The sequence below is a fragment of the Diabrotica virgifera genome, chromosome 6, assembly GCF_917563875.1.
Source record: "Diabrotica virgifera virgifera chromosome 6, PGI_DIABVI_V3a".
NCBI classification, from domain to species: Eukaryota; Metazoa; Arthropoda; class Insecta; order Coleoptera; family Chrysomelidae; genus Diabrotica; species Diabrotica virgifera.
In genome coordinates, this window is record NC_065448.1 from 73,701,116 (window position 1) to 73,708,665 (window position 7,550).

At 30.4% G+C, this 7,550-nt stretch overlaps 1 long non-coding RNA gene across 1 annotated transcript; it reads left to right on the top strand.

The window, feature by feature from the left end:
* The first annotated feature begins 5,098 nt into the window (after positions 1 to 5,098).
* LOC114324716 (uncharacterized) lies at positions 5,099 to 6,419 on the top strand. Its single transcript, XR_003651585.2, has 3 exons — positions 5,099 to 5,153; positions 5,313 to 5,747; positions 6,367 to 6,419. It is a non-coding gene; the product is annotated as an uncharacterized LOC114324716 (long non-coding RNA).
* Positions 6,420 to 7,550: the final 1,131 nt, after the last annotated feature.

Sequence of the window (7,550 nt, forward strand, 5' to 3'; positions counted from 1 at the left end):
AATTACTGTAATCACTATTGATTTAAATAAACGTATATTATTATTATTATTGTTGTTAATTTAGTTTTGTTTCAGCTAAAACACATGTTAGTTAAAACTGCCTATTTTCTTTATTTCTAAAGATAGGGAGATTCAAAAATCAAAATATTCATAAAACATAAGACTATCATACGATTCCGATGTATACTCACATTTGTACCTCGTCCTCCCTACAGGGTGCCTCAAACTTACATAAGGAAAACATTTCTTTTCTTCCACCCGGTATAAATACAAAATAAGAGTTAGAGTAAGCCGTTGTACAACTGTATAAATACTAAAGAAAAATCTTAAATAATATAAAAAAAAATTAGCGGAATCCGTTAATCTGTTCACGAAAAAATCAACTATGTATTAAAATGAGCATAATTGTCTATATCCCTAATTTATGTCTCGCAGTGAAACTATATTTTTATCCTATTATTTATATTGTCAGTTATTAAGATGTATGTATATTAATATAGGCATGACTAAAATTCCTTGTCATGTTTCTGGTCAACAATATAACAGTGATGAGCTTGATTATGCGTAGAATGTTGTGTATATTAGTTAATAAATAATTGCAGTTTACCAAGTTAAATAGCCATTGGTGCACTCCTACTGTACGTAAATATTTGCCTACATACATGTACATACATGCATGAATTGAAACTAAAACTTACTGAAGGACGCTTTAGCAAATTAGTGAGGATGTGAAAGTTGCAGACACTTCCAAGAGAGATACGTAAACACTAAAGATTATAGAATATCAAATATTGTTGCCCGCCCTGACTAAGTAATCATACACTTAATTTATAAAGTAAATTTAATTTTATGTTATTATTTCTAATAATAACTCATTCTTTCAAGGTTTTTGCTCAGAATTTTAAAGAATGGCGATTGACATCTCTTCCCCTAGAACTATGTCTTGTTAAATGCTTCATTTTCCCGATCGTACTGTACGATGTCGAGGCCTGGACGCTGACAGAGACTCTCACGAGTTTCAAAAACTAGAAACATTCGAAATGTGGGTGTACCGACGCATTATTCGTATATCCTGACCCGAACATGTCAACATAGAGATAATCCGCAGAATCGGAAAAGAGAAAGAAATCGCGAGCACAATTAAACAAAAAAAAAACTTGAATATCTAGGCCACGTATTGAGACATGCTTTGCGGGATCTAAGCACGGACACTTAACGCGTCGACTACTAAAAAGTTGGAAGCATTTAATCTGTGGGTGTATAGAAGAATCCTGAAGATATCATGGACCGATCATATAACAAACAACAAAGTCATGAGAAGAGTCAACAAAAGACTGGAAATATTGGAAACCATCAAGACACGAAAGCTGCAATACCTGGGGCATGTTATGCGTAATGAGAGTAACAACATACTTCAATTGATTATACAGGGGAAAATCCAGGGCAAGAGAAGTCTAGGAAGGAGAAGAATCTCATGGTTGCGTAACTTGAGGGAATGGTACGGATGCACATCAACCGAACTATTCAGAGCAGCAGCATCTAAGATTAGAATAGCCACGATGATTGCAACCTCCGTCACGGAGATGGCACGTGAAGAAGAAGATATTGAGACACGATATTTCCACCTAAGAAGACCGCTTTGCAATTAAATGCTGATAATAGTACTAGCGGACCAGATAAGCGGCGATATTTTTACACTATCTGTATGAATAACATTTTACTGGTCTGTTGTGTCAATCAGCACTACTCAACAAGTTTTCGTTTATTCGTTTTAATATTTTATTGCAATAGTACGGAATATACAGTGCGCTAGAATAAGTGTTACCCCCTTAATAACTTATTAATTTTTAGCACATAAGAAAAACGCTCGGACAGGTCGATTTTTAAAATAATCATAGTATTTTATAGCATCAACGTTTCGAACTTTACGCGATCCCTCTTCAGGTGACAGTGATAACTTTGATTTTTTTTAAATGGGAAAGTACATCATGTAACACCTTATTTAAAAGCTTTTGAAAGACTGATTACAAAACTGTATAATACTTTAATCCTTTTTGAGACCGTAGGCCCAAATTTTCGGTCGAAATATTGTGAAATGTATTAATTTTTTTCGAATCCTGAAAAAACTAATAAATATTTTTGAAAAATTTAAACGCAGAATGAAATATTACAATATTATCGAGGTTCCTGAGAACTTCTATAATGAATATTTTAATAAGTAACAGGGGTGAAAAATAAAAGAAAATTTAGTCGGATTTTTTATTTCAAATATATCATTCAAAAGAAATTGTTGTTTATTCTAAAGGACTTTCAGCCCTCGGTAATCATGTAATCTTTTATTCTGCTTTTAAATTTTTCAAAACTACTTATTAGTTTTCTCAGGATTCGAAAAAAAATAATGCGTTTAAAAACAATTCGATCGAAATTTTGCACCTGCGCTCTTAAAAAGGATTAAAGTATTATACATTTTTGTAATCAGTATTTCAAACACTTTTAAATGAGCTATCACATGATCACATTTTCCCATTTAAAAAACGCAAAGTTTTGCCTGTCACCTGAAGAGGGATCGCGTAAAGTTCGAAACGTTGATGTTATAATATACTTTGATTATTTTAAAAATCGACCTGTCCGAGTGTTTTATACAGGGTGTTTCATTGGGAAACGGAAGGCGAATAGAGGTCACCAAGGCGGTTCTAGGTATACTAAATTGTTTGCCCTACCGACTTTTATATCCGAGTTACGGAGTTTTATCGATTTTGCTCATTTATTTCCTAAGCCATAACTTTAGAACCACCCTGTATATTTTTTTAATATTTGGTACACATATCTCTCATTCAAAACCCAAACGACTGACATACTAATCACAAGAAAAATCCAGGTCCGTATTAACAAAAAATTATAAAATAATTATAACCTTAAAACAACACCCTGCATATTGAAATTTTGAAAATCTGTGTGCATATTTAAAAAGAGCACAAAAAACTAAGTGTAATAGTTCGCTTCGATTTTTCGGCCAGACAACTTTTTGACTTTAATTTTGAAATTATATTGAATTTTTTTAAGAACTCCACATTAAAAAGCAGGTATTATTAACTTTTAATTATAAATTATTAAATTTATTGAATAAATATTCATTTTAAAATGAATCAATATTTATTTACCACATTGGAAAGATCTAATTATTAATCACAAGAAAAATCCAGGTCCGGATTAACAAAAAAACATAAAGTAATTGTGACATTGAAACAACACCCTGTATGTTGACATTTTCAAAAATTGTTTGCACACTTGAAAAGACCACAAAAATCCGAGTTTATAGATTCATTTTGATTTTTTGTGCAAAAATTTATTAACTTTAATTTTGAAATTAAATATATTCAAATTTTTAAGAACCCTGAAATTAATAAGCAGGTTTTTAAAGCACTTTTATTAATAAATCATTCAAGTTAATGAATAAATACTGATTTTATAATAATCAGTTATTATTTACAGCATTAGAAGGACTTACTTACTAATCACAAGAAAAATCCAGGTCCGTATTAACAAAATACAAAGTAATTCTGACCTTGAAAAACACCCTGTATATTAAAATTTTTAAAATACGGTTGCACACCTGAAAAGAGCACGAAAAACTAAGTTTAATGTCCCGCTTTAATATTTTGTGCAGACAATTTAATGGTATTATGTACTTTTGAAATTATATCGAAATTTTTATTATGAGTTCACAGAGTTCTTAAAAATTTCGACATAATTTCAAAATTTAATTCATTACATTGTCTGGCCAAAAAATTGAAGCTAACGATTAAACTCAGTTTTTTGTGCTCTTTTCATACCTATGTCCAAACGGATTTTGAAAATTTCAATATACAGGGTGTTGTTTCAAGGTTACAATTACTTTATATTGTTTTGTTAATCCGGACCTGGATTTTTGTTGTGATTTGTAAGTGGGTCATTCGAATGTCGTAAATAAGTATTGATTATTTTTAAAATGGGTATTTATTTAATAACGTTAATAATTTATTGTTAAAAGTGCTTTAAAAATCTGATTTTTAATTTCAGTGTTCTTAAAATTATCAATATATTTAATTTCAAAATTAAAGTCATTAAATTTCCTTCACGAAAAATTAAAGCAAACCGATAAACTCAGATTTTTGTGGTCTTTTCAAATGTTCAAACAAATTTTGAAAATATCAATGTACAGGGTGTTGTTTAAAGATCACAATTACTTTATTTTTTTTTGTTAATCCGGACATGGATTTTTCTTGTGATTAATAATTGGGTCGTTTCAATGTGGTAAATAAGTATTGATTAATTTTAAAATAAGTATTTATTCAATAGCTTTAATAATTTATAATTAAAAGTTAATAATACCTTCTTTTTAATGTCAGAGTTCTAAAAAAAATCAATATAATTTTAAAATAAAAGTCATAAAATTGTCTGGCCTAAAAATTGAAGCGAACGATTAGACTTAGTTTTTTGTGCTCTTTTCAAATATGCAAACAGATTTTCAGAATTTCAATATACAGGGTGTTGTTTTAAGGTCACAATTACTTTATAATTTTTTGTTAATCCGGACCTGGATTTTTCTTGTGATTAGTATGTTGGCCGTTTGGGTTTTGGATGAGACACATATGTTGTTGCTTAATTATTTCACAATTTTTGTTGAATAATTATTACTACCTTTTTAAATAATTTTCGGGAAAATTTTTATATGTAAAAATTCATAAAGTAAATTAAAATTAAAATAAAAGATTTTGTGATTTGATAATTTCCTTTTTTCGTTATATTTACTATGAAACCCAGAGCCTCTAGTTACGCCACTGGAATTGCAACGGAACGCCTTGCATAAGTAATGAAATTGCCTAACTTACCCTGAACACTGACATTCTACATAAAACACTAACATAAAAAGTTTGGTTAGTTTAAAGTTTTGTAAAATAAAATATAATGAAAAATGAAATGATGCAACAAACAATTGCAATTTGCAAGTATATTCATCTACAGAATGTGGAAATAAAGTTTATCCGAATTTACTTTATATAACTATGTATAGAATCAACCAAATTTAGTACTTTTAGAACGTTCTGCAAGCTTACAAGTGAGAATGGTTGTTATATTATGTTGATATCAAGACTGCTGCAATTTCTATTTAGGTATGTTACATTTATTTTACTACCTGTTATCCTAGTTCTTTAGACAAAACTCTACTATAAGTTATCTCTAATTATTATACACTTAATTGTGCATTTATTTAATCAACCTTCACAACTCTGTACATTAAGTTCATATTCTGACGGAATGTCTCTTTTTAGGAAATGTGACACTGGAAGGGCCTTAAGCTGACTAGGCCATGTTCATACAATCAAATTATAAGGATAGAGCCTACCTTGATTAGTGGATTACTGCGTAGAATTAGTCCTACCACTAAGCTCGTAGTCCGTAGCCACCAAGTTTAATTGATTTGAAGTGCGGTACTCTATTGGTGGTATCTGGGGCTTCTACTGAGTGCAAATGTACCAACCAAGACCACAGATTCAGGTTTTCATGTGTTCGGAACCAACGATAAGCTGCTACTATATGTCAAAACCCATTCCAGTCCAGTACAAATTGGAGACTAATACCAAAACTTGAAATCGGACACAGCGAAAACCAACCAAGCGGAAAATTAACCAAACAAGCTAACAAAGCAAACAAGCTAACAAGGCCTAAAACAAACCAAGCATTATGACAATGGTTACAGCGTTAAAGTTAAGTATTATTTTTACTTCTAGCAAATAAATTAGTGAATTCTGCTAATAATGAATGCAAAATGTGTTCTACTAAGCTAGCTTAATTCACTAAAATAATTCTACCACTTTAATATGAATTGATAATATATTCCTCCTCACCTTGTGATGTAATGTGGCCAAAATTGTAGGTTTCACTTCGAAACTCTGTAAAATATCTAGGAAGCTATAAATCCCGGTCTTCCTGGTTCCTTATTTCCAAACCGATTTGAAAAATAAGTCCATACTTCCTAAGATTACTTCCGATAAAATTTGGGGTGTAAATCCTCTAACTAAGAGAAGTAGGACCTCCTATCATATCACTAGTCAAATTCCATCTGAAGGAAGGAAATGTGCCAATGTCAGTCAAATCTGACACTAGGAAAAATATAATTCCCAACTCATGTTTTGAAATCTGCATTAAAGCTAGGTTCACCTAATTGTTTACTAAATTTTAGGGTACTTTGTGTACTAATTTACTTCTGGTACTACTGTAACCCTTGACACAATGACTTGACAAGACAAGGACGTGACCTTAACCTATGTTTCCCAATCATGTAAACATTGTCTGTATACATTTATTTACTATAATTATTTTTAGATTCTTTAAACCAAAGAGGCTTCCTACCTCCAAAGGCTATAATAACCAGACCAGATCTAACCGGAACAACAGAAAGGTCAGTAGTTCTCTTCAAATCTTAAAGGAACACTCTAAGGTATGATATTTTATTTATTTCAGCTTTTACTACCAAAGTAATCGCTTTCTACATACTGGCGACCAGATAAACTACATCCTCATCTGAAAAACTTTATCAAGATCTATAAAATATAACATTATTAAGCTGTTAATATATAAGCAAATAAAATCATTTTTAACTTTATATTTCTATTATTTACTATTGGAAAACAGAATCAATTATATACTACTACATATACTTGAGCAATTACTATTCTGTGAGTGAATATTGTATTTACATGAATTTTCAATAATTAACAATACAACAATAGCAATTGTAGCATTTCAAGCGTAACAATGTACCAAATATCAAAAAAATATACAGGGTGGTTCTAAAGTTATGGCTTCGGAAAGAAATTGGCAAAATCGATAAAACACCCTGTAACTCGGTTATAAAAGTCGGTAGGACAAAAAATGTAGTATACCTAGAACTGCCTCGGTGACCTCTATTCACAATTAAAGTATTTCCGTTTCCCAATGAAACACCCTGTATAGGTTATTAAGGGGGGCTAACACTTATTCAAGCGCACTGTATCTTATTTAAACAGTGAATTTACATGTTAATTTTTTTAATTTCTTGTGACGTATCGTATAATGTAGATTTAGCCAATAATCAAAGTTATGCCTTTAGAAAACCATATTATTTAAAAAATATTTGGAGTACCATGTGTCATAATTATTATAATCTCCTTTATTTATACACGTAAAAAGATTTGTTTAGTAAATATGTATTTCTTAAATCCACCCAATCATTGGAAAATGATTCATGGTATTTAAAAATATCTATTAACAACACTGTTCTCGACAAAGTCGATCAAATTCAAACTTGTCATCATATTACACTTTTGTTTATCGTTAAAAATTAAATGATGGTTGTGAATAATTGTACCTATTGATGTTATTGAATATTTTAGCAAAATACATAATCAGCAAAAATCTTATTTAAAACATGCGAACCGTTTTTGCAATCACTACACTTCTTTAAACCTTTTGTTTTGTTGAAAACTCGGAAGTGATTTAGTGCCAGTTTGTTTCAAGGTTATATTTAA